The following is a 14,414-nucleotide window of genomic DNA, read 5'->3' on the forward strand; positions in this document are numbered from 1 at the left end:
TGCCAACTACCTCACACAAACACCATTAATCTTGGTTTTATTTGGCTCAGTCCCTAATTGCACATCTTAGCCAAAATGATAATCGCTCAAACATACATATCGAGAACCTTTGCAGTAACCCTGGATAAGGCATCATCTTCTTATGGCCAGTCATAGCAATAGTCACAGCAGGATGGAACCTTACCTCCACCCAGGTCCTGTCTAGGTAAGATATCTCATCGAAGGCACTCTCTTACAAATCCTTGATGCAATTATTTTTTTCATACATAGCAAAAGATTATCTAAAACAAGTCCTAATGGGAGAACTCCCTATCAGAAAATAAACTGCATTAATCTTTGGTGGATTTAAATCTGGAGTAGGAGCCATGTTCCCTTAAGGAAGGGAAATAATAATTGTTTGCAAGTTTGCACACAAAGAATACCGAGGCAGGGAAAAAGTGGGCAAAGTTTTTACAAACAAACTTCCCCATGGTCATTTGCAACAGGAAATTAAAAGTGATGATAAATGGATTACAATATTAGGAAACAGTTATGTACAAAATGGCAAAAAGATGCATTAAAATGTTTATAAGATCAATAAGAGATAAAAGTTTCACTCTGGAGCAACATTTAGTGAGTAAGATTCAGTAAAATACATACTTTAGAAAGAAAGCGTCAGTTTATTTTCTAAAGCTGCTAAGCAAAAATCCCATTAAGATAATCATCAGTCAGTAATCTGTCTCTAAATCTTCAGAAGCACATTTATGAGTTAGGAAACTTCTCCCACATATGTGGGGAAGACCTTATAGTGCAACATTGTTTTACCAATGAGTCAAAAGGTGCTTCCCTTTGAGTAGGCGTCATCTATCCTCCCACAAATTGTCTGCCCGATAATCATTGTGGTCTATTTATTATGCAGAAAAGCACAGTTAAATTGAAGTGAGATATCTGTTCTTAAAAAATGAACATAGGAAAATAAAGGCATGTTTCAAAACAGTGTGCAAGAGGATTTGGCAAAGTTCTGTGCATTACCTGCACATGCCACTCAATTTGACTGACAATAACCTGTGAAAAACTTGGTAATTTTTTAGGAAAAGGGAAGACTTTCAATTGCCTAATAAACATTTTTAAAAACTCATTTCTCCATATGGGATGCAAAAAGCCCCAAACAGCATGTAATTAGTTATAAGTGCAAAGATCAGAGGGAGTGGGATAGGAAGTCTATGAGCCTACACAAATTGTATGCAAACCTTATAACCCGTGGAGCCTGGCTCAGCAGGGGATCTTTGCACCTTAGTGAACTTTTGGCTGGGTGAACCAAGGCCACTGGATCCATAACTATTGGGATATGCTGGGTATATCTCCCTATTCAAGAAGGTGGTAGGGGAAAAAGAACAAGTTATAGCAACTGTGGCTCCACCACTGCTCAGGGCCCTTAAGAGGAACTGATCCCTATTGACCTCTGGAGACTTCCTTAGCACACAGTACAAGCTGCATGTGGGGGAGATGATTTGGCGTTTTCATGTGAACAACTGTAGCAGTCATACCAAAGAGAAGCCTTCTCAAGAACTCAGAAGAACAATTTTGTAAATCATAACAAAATTTGCCTAACCTGTCATAACTAAAATACAAAGTATTTTAAGACTATTGTTAATACGATACTACCATCGTTCTCAGTGTAGAGAAGCACATGACCATTGTTATCTGGAAGCTCATCACCTCCTAATTTCTACCAGTAAGTATCTAACCAGTTTGGTGCTGGTAGATCAGCCATTAGGGCAGTTGTAATGTAGTTGTGGCCCGCTATCAAGGAAGTGCTGTTCCCCCAGATAATATGGCTAGGCAATGCATACAAAGTTACTGATGGACTTGCACAGCTGGAGTTACCAAATTGTACTAGGACCATTAAAAGGACGCATGTGCCCATTCTTTACCCTACAGACCCAAGCAGGCCTCAGACTTCTTTTCTCCACAGTGCTCCTGGGCTGGTTGATCACTGTGGAAGGTTCACCAATAATATGTGGGCCGGGCTGAAAAGGTCCATGATACCATAATCTTTAGAAATTCTGGTCTGTTTTCTGCTATGAGAAATGGAGCTTCTGCTCCTATTGTCTCTGTGGACACTGATGTTGACATTCCTCCAGTCACACTGGGAGACTGAATTTATCATCTGCTTCTCTTGCTTATGAAACTGGACACTTGAATAGCTGAAAGGACTCATGTAAATATACCCTAGGCAGCTGCAGAATAGCAGTGGAGTGTGCATTTGGAAGATGGTAAGGTAGATGAAGGTGCCTGATGTTGAGGCTGGTGGCTGATGAGCAGTATCTGCCTCGTGTGATAGCTGCTGGCTGTGTTTGCAGAACATATGTTGGAGGAATGAGAGTGTCTTTCCAGATGGAAGGACAAGGTAGGAAGACTTCCTGAACATTTTGAACAACCAGAGAGGCGGCCTCTGTGAAATGCCACAATTGATCAGGGACAGTGTCAGGGATGCATTATGTTCTTGAGGCTTAGGCAAACTTGTAAACGTATGTACTTTTGTGTATGGCTTTTATCATGATTTTTTATCATACCACTCCACAAGCTTAAAACCTGTGTAAAAGGATTTTAACAAGCTTCATGTGAGGAGGTTATCATCCTTCAGGGGTGTCTATTATAGCACAGGTGGGTATTTTACTTATTGGGCAAGGCTCTCGTAAAGTTTTCAAACAATGCCATGCCATTTTCAATAATTAAATAACCATACCAAGTTGAACATTATTTAATAAAAAAATGTTATTCGACATACATAAGAGTACAAAGTTAAACCCAGTGCAAAAGATTTAAAAAAAAGTTCAGCATGCATTCAAATTAGTGCTTTTGTGGTTACAGATTTGTGTAGGTTTTGGAGTGTGGGTCAGAAATGTTCTATGCATCTTGGGATGTGGAACAGTGGTAGAAGGGCCTGAGTCCTGTGAATGAGAGAGTGAAGGGGGGTCTCCCAGTATGCACTGTTCTCCTTGTTATCTGGTGGCACAGAATTTTGAGGAGAGGGCCTGTTCCTTGAAGTTGAAGTGAAGGGTGTATCCTGGCATACAGAGTTCTGAGGGAGAGGGCTGCAGAACACGAGTAGGTTGGGGTGGTGTCCTTCAGTATAATGTCACTATGCTCTCCATTAGGGTTGTCTGCCTCTCCATGATCCTCAGCAACTGTGCCTGTGAAGTACTAGCCAGTGCCCTGTCCTTTTTCTCCTCTAGCCTGCTTAAGGAAACCTTCCCTCCACTCCTCTGTCCACACACTGAGGTTGGTAAACCATGTCAACCCTTGTCCTCTTTCTCTTCACATGTAGATTGGTCAGGTATTCACTCACTGATAGTGCCCCTGTCCATGGTCATGCCAATGTGTTAGATGCTATGGAGGGAAAGAGGGGGAAAAAGAGTTATTGTCCAAATTGTACTCTCTATGCCAACAGTGATAAAATGTTGCTTTTTCCCAATTTTGGAATCCCTTTCCCAAAGACTCTCCCCAGTCTTCAGTGAGCTTGGAGATGGTAAGATGTTTTCAGACATTCTTCTCTGTTTGTGTAGGACTGCTGGGCCTGTGGTGATGAGGGGTGGTTGGAGGATGGGTTGGGTCACCTGGAGGGAAGTTACTAATTGGATGTGCACCTATGCAGACTGCCAGTAGCAGGGCAGAGGAAGACGGGCCAGCAGGGAGAGGCCATTAGTTGCACATGTACCTCTGCAGGATGCTGGCAGGCTGAGGATTGAGTTTGAGGAGGGTGAGGGAGAGCAGCAGATGCAGGCTAGTAACTGCATGCACACCTTGGTAGCCTGTCTTTATTTTGAAGGATGTTACCCTGTGGCATGTTCCCAAATGGCAGAAAATGATTTTGTTTAAAAAAAAACGCAATGTGCAAACAAGGACAACATGCCATACTATTACTTGCCGGGGTGGTGCTTTGAGAGCTTGTGCAGAAGTGGAAAGGAACCACAAGGTATATGAGCAATGCTGAGAAAGCTGCACTGCTGTGCAGTCAGGATGCCAAAACAGAGCATTATCGTTCTCTCTCTTGAACACCCAAGGATCAGCATAAAATGAAGCAAAAAATAAAAACAATCCCATAGTAACCCAAAGACGGGCATGCTTGAATGCCTTAAAATCCCTTTCCTTTTTGAAATGTCTGTGTAACATGAGTTGGATGATTTACCTCAAAAGAACTCAAGTTTGCTCAAAGTTGAAGGAAGGCATTAATAAAACTGCTTGCATCCGAAGAAGTGGGTATTCACCCACGAAAGCTCATGCTGCAAAACTTCTGTTAGTCTATAAGGTGCCACAGGATTCTTTGCTGCTTCATTAATAAAACAGAGTCAGAAAAGCGTTTGTAGTGCTTTTTCTTTCCTGCGTCTGCTGCTACAAGAAGTGTGCCTTCCTTTCTATCTCTCATTTTTACCCACATGATGGTGCCCTCTTGAACAGAAGGAAGGGGAGGGCTGCTGACAGGAGAGAGATGGACCAATAAGCACCATGGTAAATGCTGTGGGGGTGGGACCTGGTAAAACTGAGTGGTGGCTGTGTTTGCATATTTCAGAGAAATAAACAGTACAGAGTTTTTAAACTCTCTGGCACAGCCCCCATTTTGAACATTGGGGATGTTGGAGATTAAAACCTGAGGAGGTGGAGGGAGGATAGCCCAACGTGGAGGCATCCTGACAGTATCTCCTGTATATACTCGTTCATTAGCCCATTCATTTATAAGCCAATCCCCCAAAATGGATAGGTAAAAATAGCAAAAACCGTATGACCCTTTCATAAGCCGACCCTATATTTCAGGGGTTGGAAAACTTTGGCTCCGAGCCCGTCAGGGTAAGCCACTGGCAGGTCAGGACGTTTTGTTTACTTGGACCATCTGCAGGCAGCCATTCCCAGCAAATGGGAGCTGCGGGAAGCGGCATGCCACTTCCCACAGCTCCCGTTGCCTGGGAATGGTGAACTGTGGCCACAGGGAGCTGAGGGGCTCTATGCCTGCAGATGCTTCAGGTAAACAAAACGGCAATGTATTAGATATCCAATTCAATGATTCCATAGAGTTTTAAATCATAAAATTTTGGTGTAGACCCATTTATAAGCCGACCCCCGCTGTTTGACGCATCACTTTTTTACCAAAAATATTCAGCTTATGGACAAGTATATATGGTAAGTTGTTTAAATCACCCAGTACAGTTGTATTGTAATATAGCACATCACACTTACTGGAAGAGGTTTCCTCTCCAAATTGGGTTTCCACCTAAGATTCAGGTTGGTCCTCTGCTTGTGATTTTGAGAGGAGGACTTCTGGATCTCTGGTATTGTCTGAGTTGGGATTCAGTGGGTCGATGAGATTGTGGATTTTAGGATAAATCCCTCTGGATCTGCATCTGCCAGGGTATCCTCAATGGAGTCCATAATATGCTGTGGTTCAGTGGTGGCATCTCTGTCAAAAATATGGTCCAGCTAATCATAGTAGCTGCAGACCACACAAGCTCTTCCAGAAACCTTATTGTGTCCCTAATATTCTTACGACAGGACCACGAGAAGCACAGTGCTTGGCTGCTGGATAATCAGGTTTTTACTTGATATGTGTGAATCTACCATAAGCTGTAGTCACATAGTGCCTCTTCTGGCTGTGGCCAACATTTTAACAGAGAAATAATATCTGGTCAAGATGACGCAGGAGCAACAGAGAACACACAGGTAAAATAGACAGGCCAATCCAGGTAGCCAGCAAAGCAGTGTAGGATACCAGGGAGCGGATTTCCAGATGCAGAACAGTTGTTTCAGGATGGGGATGCAGCCAGACCTCTTTGTTGCTGGTAAACTCATCTCACAGTTTATTAAACCTCAAATAGGTGTAAACTTGCTTCCAAAGTGGGTTTCTTAACACAGGGTAAAACACCAGATGATTCGCAACAAGAACTCTGGCACATGGATGTAAGGCATTTTATCACAAAGTAACTCAGGTTAATCTGCAACATCTTTCAAGTGTAGATAAACCCTTAGTCCCCTAATCTATCTACCTGGCTCTTGATAAGAAAACCCTGCTTTTTTAGCAAATACATGGTATGTGTTAAGAATGTTGGACATTACAGAAGTTTTTATTGCCCTGATGTACACAAAGACCTCACTGATTTCACTGGGAAATGCATATGCATGCAGAGGAAGATATAGCATAAGCTTTAAATGAATTTCCATCTTTTCCTCATCATCATAAAAATTACTTCACAATCTGCAGATCCCACTCCCTTTGCCTACAGAAAAACAATGTATGTTAGTCCTAAATTTAACCAGCTTCAGCTCATGACCTTTAGATAAGCCATTCTCTTGGAATCTAAACCAGTCTTTTTCAAGGTCACAGAGGCACCCTTTTAAAATGGGAGTCGTCGTCCCCAGTTGAATTTTCTCCCCATCTTGTGACATACTGTTACAACAACACAAAAACTAACTTGGGTCACCTGTATTACTTAAGTTAGACACTTACTATTAAGAAATACTTGTATTGCAGTGAATGAATTTTGGCAATGGCAAAAGAAATAATAATTAAAATGATCCATTCAGAAGTACCAGTCACGCCATGCACATGTGAAACAATACCGATATATCTCAGTTTCCCCAAGAAAACCAAACACTTATTTCATTATAAATGCTGTCATAAACTAGCACACAACTTACCAATTAAAAAAGTTTCTCTCTCAGGACTATAAAAGAGTCTGCTCTGCTGAACTTTACAAATCAGAGATTTTGCATACAGCAAAACGTAAGGACCCTGCTTACAATGACAAATGATGATTTAAGAAATTCTCTCTCTTGTGAAATAAGCAAACAAGAAATTCTGGGATGGAAAGAGACCAAGAAACTACTCCAATGTCCATCCCCCAAAGGACTTCCAGAGTTGTGTACATTTGTTTCAGTTTGGCTATGAACAAAGCTAATTGCTGCTATCATAATACTGCTCTACTGGATGATCGCCACATCTCTGTGATGGCTTTCCACAGTTATGGAATAAAAGCAATTTCTACTTTACTACTTCTTAGTGGATTAAGGTATGCTTAGCTATAAATATACTACTAAAGAAGTTGTTAAATGCTAGTGTACATTTATTAATTCCAATACATATTAGAGCTATGGAAGAAATAATCCCATATTTATTGTATACATACATCTTTTAGAATTAAAGGTCAATATAAAAAAATGCACTGGAAAGCTATTTCTAATCCGCAGCCCACAAAAAAAAATTTATACTCTGGATAAATTGTATGCACCTAGATAATTCATTTAAGATAAATATGTATTTGGCAACAAAATTATCAAAGAAAACATTATAAAGTACTAGAAACATATTTTTAAAAGCTCTAGTTAATTTCCGTTTTCTCCAAGTTTTTTTGCCAGTTGGCTGCACCAAGTTTCACTCACCCTACTGAAACAGTAAGGGCTGAGTGTAGCATACATATGACCATCAAAAATAATGCTTTTTTTAGTAAGTACCTCATAGCACAGAAGAAACCAGCAAGCAGATCAGTACAGACCAAAATGGAAAATCATTTGTTTGACCTTTGATAAAATAAGCAAACAGTGGGTCAAGGACATTAACAATTCCCTTAAATATGAAAGGGTGAACTTCCGTATTTAAAAATATTCCCTTCTGTAGCAAAAATCTTATGGCAATTTTAAACAGTAGGAATGGTTTTGAGGGAGCTTCAGTTCCCTGGTGACATACAGTGGAAATCCTGACAACTTTAGCTCTAACATTGTAGAAGTATGTTATACCATTGCCCAGGTTAAATGCATTTAACAATTTATCATAAAATCTCCCTCAACTTTAAATGCCTGAATACTAACTTGCAAACATTTTTAAAGAGCAATTTCACTTGTGCGTCTTAGGTAAACCTTAAAACGTGGACTAAATTCAACTCTGGCACAATTTACGCAGGCATAACTCTCATTCAAATCAGTGGTCAACATGCCAGCAATGCCAAGGCTGAATTTAATCCACAGTGACAGAAAAGCACAACAAGTTAAAGTGCCTTAGCATCAAAGCCCTGCAATTTTATCTTGTGGACTACAGTTCACCTTTGAAGAAATACTATTAAAAGTACAACCCCCAAATTTAACTAATTGCAATTAGTTAGAAGAGCGTACATGAATAGTGTTTGGTGTTCCCCCTGCTGGTTTTGCACTTAATTTACAAACACTATTCCTCTGGGTATCACTTGATAATACTGATGTTTAAAGGATGTTTTGGCATGACAAGGAAATGGAAAAGGGAAAAATAAGATTAGGCCTGTTTAGTTTAGAAAATAGATGATTAAGGGAGGTCGGGGGTGCAGGGAATATGATATAAGTCTATAAAATGAGTGGTGTGGAAAAAGTGAATAGGGATGTATTATTTACCCTTTCACATTATACCAAAGCTAGGGGTAACCTGATGAAATTAATAAGCAGCAAGTTCAATACAAACACGAGCTAGTATGGAAAAATTACAACGCAGAACTACCTTGTGGCAATTATAACCATGGGAATGTCATGATGGCCAAAAAGTATAACTGGATTCAAAAAAGAACAGGATAAGTTAATGAAGGAGAGGTCCATCAATGGCTACTAGCCAAGATGATCCAGGTCACAACCCCATGCTCAGGATGACCCTCCACTTCTGACTACCAGAAGTGGATCACTCCAAATTTCCCTGTTCTGTACACTCCCCTGAAGCTCTGGTACAGGCCACTGTCAGAGACAGGATACTAGGAAAGATGGACCATGGTCTAACCCACTATGGAAGTCCTTGCGTTCTTATGATGCTGAAGTTGTGTTTGTTAAAAGAAAGAGGCATGATCATTTGAAATACATTTTTATTCACATAATCTGACTGACTATCTGAAGTTCTGGATACATGTCCAAAAGCTAAATAATCAAATACGTGTATTAGCACAAGTGCCCAACATGAACCCCCTCACAACTAGAACTTTCCCATCACCCATTAAACCCCACTTTTACAGAAAAAAGCCAGAGACAAAAGAAACTCTAAAAAGTGTGACCTCAAAGACCTCAAATTTAGGTTTGAGCAAACAACTGAGGGAAGCAAGTTCCAGAACTGAAATCATATAAGTGTAGTGCTGGAAGGGACCTCAAGAGGTCATCAAGTCTAGACCCCTGCACTGAGGACCCTTCATTGAAACAAACAATATACCCCAAACCTCTCCTGATTAAACCAAGGAGTTTTTAGTTCATACACCTCAGCTGATTTCAACAGCTGCAGTATCTTCCAGAAAGAGGGTCAATCTCTTCAGTAGCCAGGATCCAAACCATCTACCACTTTAGAGATTAAATGAAAGTTGTTCTAAAGAATCCATTTTTCCATGAAAACTTTCATGAAAGTTCTTGCTGAGAACATTTTTATACAGCTCTAGTTAAAACCAATCAGTACCTGGAATTCAGTAGGTAAGGTACTTTTTGCAATAAGTGCTACTAAAGAAATGAGAATATATACTTTGCACTAGTTGTAGTTACTGGGTAGTTCAACTTTTAACATGTGTGTGTTTCATAAAAGCAATCCTGAGCATTGCTACTATCCAAGCCTTCCAACTCATCTTTAGACTAATCAGACCCTGAGGCTTTGGACATTAGTAACAAAAAGTTGGCACACTTCCTCCATGAAGGGAGCCAATTGTCATCTCCAGCCTTTCTTCTGCTATTTACACAGTCAATTAGCATTTTCGAGATCTTATCTAGTTTGAGTTTCAGCCAGCTTGCCCTCAGATCCAAGCCTCAGCCCCAGCCACAAAGGTAAATAATATGTTCAAACAGAGGTGACAGGACTATTTATTTCTGAGTAGAAGGGGGGGGAAAAGTCAAGCTATTTTCATTTTATCAAACAGATTACAATGACTATCTGCATGCAAGAAACAGGAGTCATAAAAATATTTCCTCGTAAAGCTAAATTATATTGATTGACACCTATTGGAGAACAAAATGATGCATAGAAAAGTTAAAATGAATTAATAATAATGATTTATAGAACTAATGTCATTCAGAATTATGTCATTTTGATCGATATAATGGAGTTTACCATGGAAAGTAAACACAAGGACAGAAAGGGGAAAAAGGCAATGCGCACACATATATGCCTTAACTTATGCTTGAAACACCCCTTCTATTTAACAACTTAGTCAGGATTTTTGCTATTTTGAGAACAACCACAACCTCCCTCAATGCCACTCAATTTCGAGTGACATAACTTTGCAACTATACATGAAGCTGAAATTGTGAAAGGTCTAATAATTTTTTACTTACATTTAACTCTCCTTTAATTGCACACATTGCAGTACTTTGATTATTGTTATTCACAGAAGTAGTAAATACTTACAAATCTGGAGTTACTGAATTGCAGTACTTTCACTGCAAAATATGCAGCAGTAAATCCCATGTGTCAACAACCAAAAAGCTATCTTTTTCTGTACTATATCAATGAAATTCTACTAAAATGACATACCATTGGTATTTGTTCTATCTTCCAAAACACTAAACATTGTGAAATTATACACTGCACTACTACACTAGAAAGTTCATAAGCCAAATTCACTGCTGGCATGATGAAGTTCCAGTTTATATCAATAGTGAATTTGACCTGATGTCTTTATATACAGTCACTAATGGACTACAAACTTCTGTAGCTTTCTTTAACGTACGGGTCTGAAAAACAAAAGAATTTGCATTAAAACACCTGTAGCATTTAACAGGAAAACTGCCTGCCTCATAGTTCCAGTATTTTTTCAAATACAGTGCTTTGCACTTCTAACATTCTCCCATCTACAGGGTCTTTGATTCTTAACAAACATTAATGAACTGATCCATATCCCACCCAGGCAGTGGACATTATTATCCTCTTTTTACGTATGGGAAAAGAAATACACAAAGAAGTTAAATACTTTCCCAAAGTCACTAAGTTACTCACAGAACTGTAAACAAATCCCAAATAATACTAAAAATAATAAAAAAAATCTTTACTACCAAACTACAAGACCCAAGTTTGTGCTAAATATAAGGCCCCTAATTTGCTCTGTTATAGTGGTACCATCCAATTAAAAATCAATAGGATGCACCAGTGTAAGTGATAATCAGTCCCTACTGCTTAAAAGAATGTTTTTGTTTATCAAAATCTAAACCTACCAAGAATCAAACAGTCATGGTCAACAAATCATGCCAATAATAATAGCAATGTTTGCACAACAGCAAAGAATGTGACAGAAGACAATACGCTCCAACTACAGTCAGTCTTTTCCCGAGTTCACAGCCTACATAGAAAATGTCAGAGGGCCAACTTAAATGTCAGAGCACAAAATTCTGCCGTTAATTACTCCCAGGCGCTCCAACGAAGTCAAGTCCTGCTTCGGGAACAGCGAGCGTGTCAGGGGTGTAACGGGCCGGGGAGGGGGGGGGATACTGTGGCCCTGTGACTCAGCTCCCATCAGGGTTCTGCCACCCCGCAGCTGAAGCGCAGAGACACCCACACCCAGAGGAGACGGACCCACGGGAGGGAGGGTGAAGGCACTTGCGGGGAGCCTCCTCGGGACTACACGCGCGCTACTTCCTCTTCGCTTAGGATGATGCCGAGCGGGGCATCCCGAGGGCGCGCAGCTCCAGGCGCAGGGCGTGCGCCGGGCAGGGACCCCGCTCAGCCACCCCGAAGGGCTGCCGCCAGCCAACACACCCCGCTGGAGGCGGGGGCGCCCCCGAAGCCCTGCTCGGGGGCGTGATGTCACGGGCAGCGGCGGAGTCAGGAAAAGCGCCGAGCAGCCCCAGCGCCGCGGACATACGCAGCAGGGAGGCTGCCAAACCAGCATCCCCAACGGCCCGCCAGCGCCTCACACACCCACCCGCCCCCCGCGCGCGGAGGGACCCCCTGCGCTGCCCCCCGGGCGGCTGCTGCTGCTGCTGCTGAGGCCGCCCGGCCCCCCGCCCGGCCCGGGCAGCGGCTTTCCCAGACCTACCTCTCAGCGGGTCTGTCAACCCGGGACACCCCCCGGAGCCACTGCAGAGGAAACGGGCAACCACTTTCCCTGCGCTCCAGGGCTGCAGCCCGGCTACGCCATCCGGAGCCGGCTGCCCCGGGCGGAACGGGCCGCGGCAGGGGCCGCGCCGAGGTGCCTGCGAACGCGCTGGTCGCCCCGAGCGGGAGGAGGAGAGAAGCGCCCACCCGCTCCGCCAGAACCCTGCGATTCACCCCATCGGGCTGCGACTCCCAGCAAGTTGGAGCAACACGCACCGGGGCGGGGCCTGCTGCTCGGCCGCGTCAGTCAGCGCCCAGCGGCCCTGCTATTGGGCGAGGGGCGGGGACTCCTCCTCCCTCCGGCCCGCTCGCTCTGCGCCCCTCCCCCCCAGCGGATAGATGAGCCCCGAGCGCTTCTTCGCCCTTTTTCCCTGCCCCGGGGCGGGTCGTTTCCTCGCTGCAGCGGAGTGCGGGGCTGGGAGATTCCTCAGGCCAGGACATGCACAGCGTGTTGCTTGGAGGACCAGTCCCTCCTTCCAGCGAGACGCACTGGCCGCAGTTCGTCTTGTACGTTTTACTTTGGTTTAAACCCCAGACACGTTATGCAACATTCCAGCTCAGTTTTTCCAGGACAAGTTTGGGATATTTTAACTTTGTCTTTTCAAGATCTGGGTAAAAGATTGCCAGATCTAGCTAATGGGGCCCTACCTTGCTAGTTCTTCCTGTTAATAATGGACAAGTGTAGATGTAGGTACTCCTTTGACATTAAAATAAGAAAATCTAGTTTAGTCATATTGCTGCAGCTGGATCCAGATTCTGTCGGTGGATCTTCCTGGATTCGGACAGTTATTGGTTGCAGTCTCTCAAATTCTACTGCCTAAATAGAGAATATTACCACTCTTGCTGCATCTTATAAATCTGGACCCTACTGCACTCCAGTGCAACAGCGTTACCAAAAAAAAAAATCAGATTCAGCATCTGTATCCTGATGAATTCTGCCAAATAGCACCATCATAAAACAGAGCAAGTGTTGCTTCTACTATTACATACACACGTGCAAGTGTTGCTTCTGCTATTACACACACACATACAAATTGGCTCCAACACATCCTAGTACTGCAAAAACTCAGTTTTGCCGTTGTATCCTGTTGCAGCTGACTAATTTTGGGCTGCATAACCCTGAATTTTACGGACAAAACCTTCTCTGACATATGCATCTAATCCTAATCCACTGTAATAACCCAGTGCATCCGACAAAGTGGGTATTCACCCACAAAAGCTCATGCTCCAAAACGTCTGTTAGTCTATAAGGTGCCACAGGATTATTTGCTGCTTTTACAGCTCCAGACTAACACGGCTACCCCTCTGATACTTGTAATAACCCAGATCCCAAAGTATCATGGTGCAATTTAGGATGACATAGGAATTATAAAGTCACAAAGTGATTGGCTGGGATGTCCTAAGGGCACTTTTAGATCCATGTTAGGTCACTAAGTTCTCTATGAAGTGTATTGACTAATCTGCTAGAAGATTAATTGTTGTAGTAAACGGGCTGAATATTTGTTTTCTGTGCTAATACTGTAGGCAAACATTTAACAGGACATTTAAATTTCATGTACATTATAACTCTGTATGGAAAACATAACAATGGTAATAGCTACAAGAAAGAAAATAATTTGAAAAGGAGAAGATGGTTGGTTGCTATTGTGTTCTATAAGTTAGATGTGTGAATCTGTGCCAAGTTCCTTGTTTTATAGGTGGAAGTCTCCCTCCTGCTTATAACAACCTTCAAACTGACTCATATTAATAGAATGAATCAGGTATTTTCATTATGCAGAACAGTAGATGAGAATGATAGTCAGAAGTGGAGTGGGCTAACTGTAATTGCATTGGACTGGAAGGCACGACACTTGGCTCTGTCAAGAACTCACTGCATGACCTTCAGTAAGTGACATAACCTGTCTGGGCCTAATTCATCCTTGTTGTAACTCAGCAAAGTTAACGGCAGAGTTGTTTGAGAACAAGTATTTCCGTTCTGTGGAGAATTCTGACATTTTGGTGAAGAATTGTTCCCAATTGGAATGAAAAGCTAAAATTTTGAAACTTCCTGCAAAACAAAACAAAAAAGAAATTTGATTTGCAACCATCTAAATGTTTTGTTTAGATAATATCAAATAGTTTTATTTTTAAAAAGTCAAAATGTTTCATTTTGTTAAGGTAAAAACATATTTCAATACAATTAAAATGTTTTGTCTTGACTATGGTTTCAATTAATTTCACTTAGACTTTTAATATATTAAAATATGATTATACATATTAACAGTGTGTACATCTATTATAATTAATATTTTAATATATAAAAATCTAAATTATGAAAACAGTAGTTGAAACAAAACATTATTGAAAACCTTATTGAAACTAAATATTTTGATGT

The 14,414-nt window shown here is 41.7% G+C and overlaps 1 protein-coding gene across 12 annotated transcripts in view; it reads right to left on the bottom strand.

Moving 5' to 3' along the window:
* Nucleotides 1-12,222, bottom strand: part of TGFBR3 (transforming growth factor beta receptor 3) — a 184,620-nt gene extending 172,398 nt beyond the window's left edge. For 11 of the 12 annotated variants that reach the window (XM_045026560.1, XM_045026571.1, XM_045026568.1 and 8 more), the window contains exon 1: nt 11,982-12,222. The gene's annotated coding sequence lies outside the window, so the exon portion shown is untranslated. Of the gene's footprint in view, nt 1-11,518; nt 11,797-11,981 lie in introns of those variants that run through there. The other variant, XM_045026561.1, reaches the window with a different exon arrangement.
* Nucleotides 12,223-14,414: the final 2,192 nt, after the last annotated feature.

The sequence above is a fragment of the Mauremys mutica genome, chromosome 8 (assembly GCF_020497125.1).
Source record: "Mauremys mutica isolate MM-2020 ecotype Southern chromosome 8, ASM2049712v1, whole genome shotgun sequence".
In the NCBI taxonomy this organism is placed as follows: domain Eukaryota; kingdom Metazoa; phylum Chordata; order Testudines; family Geoemydidae; genus Mauremys; species Mauremys mutica.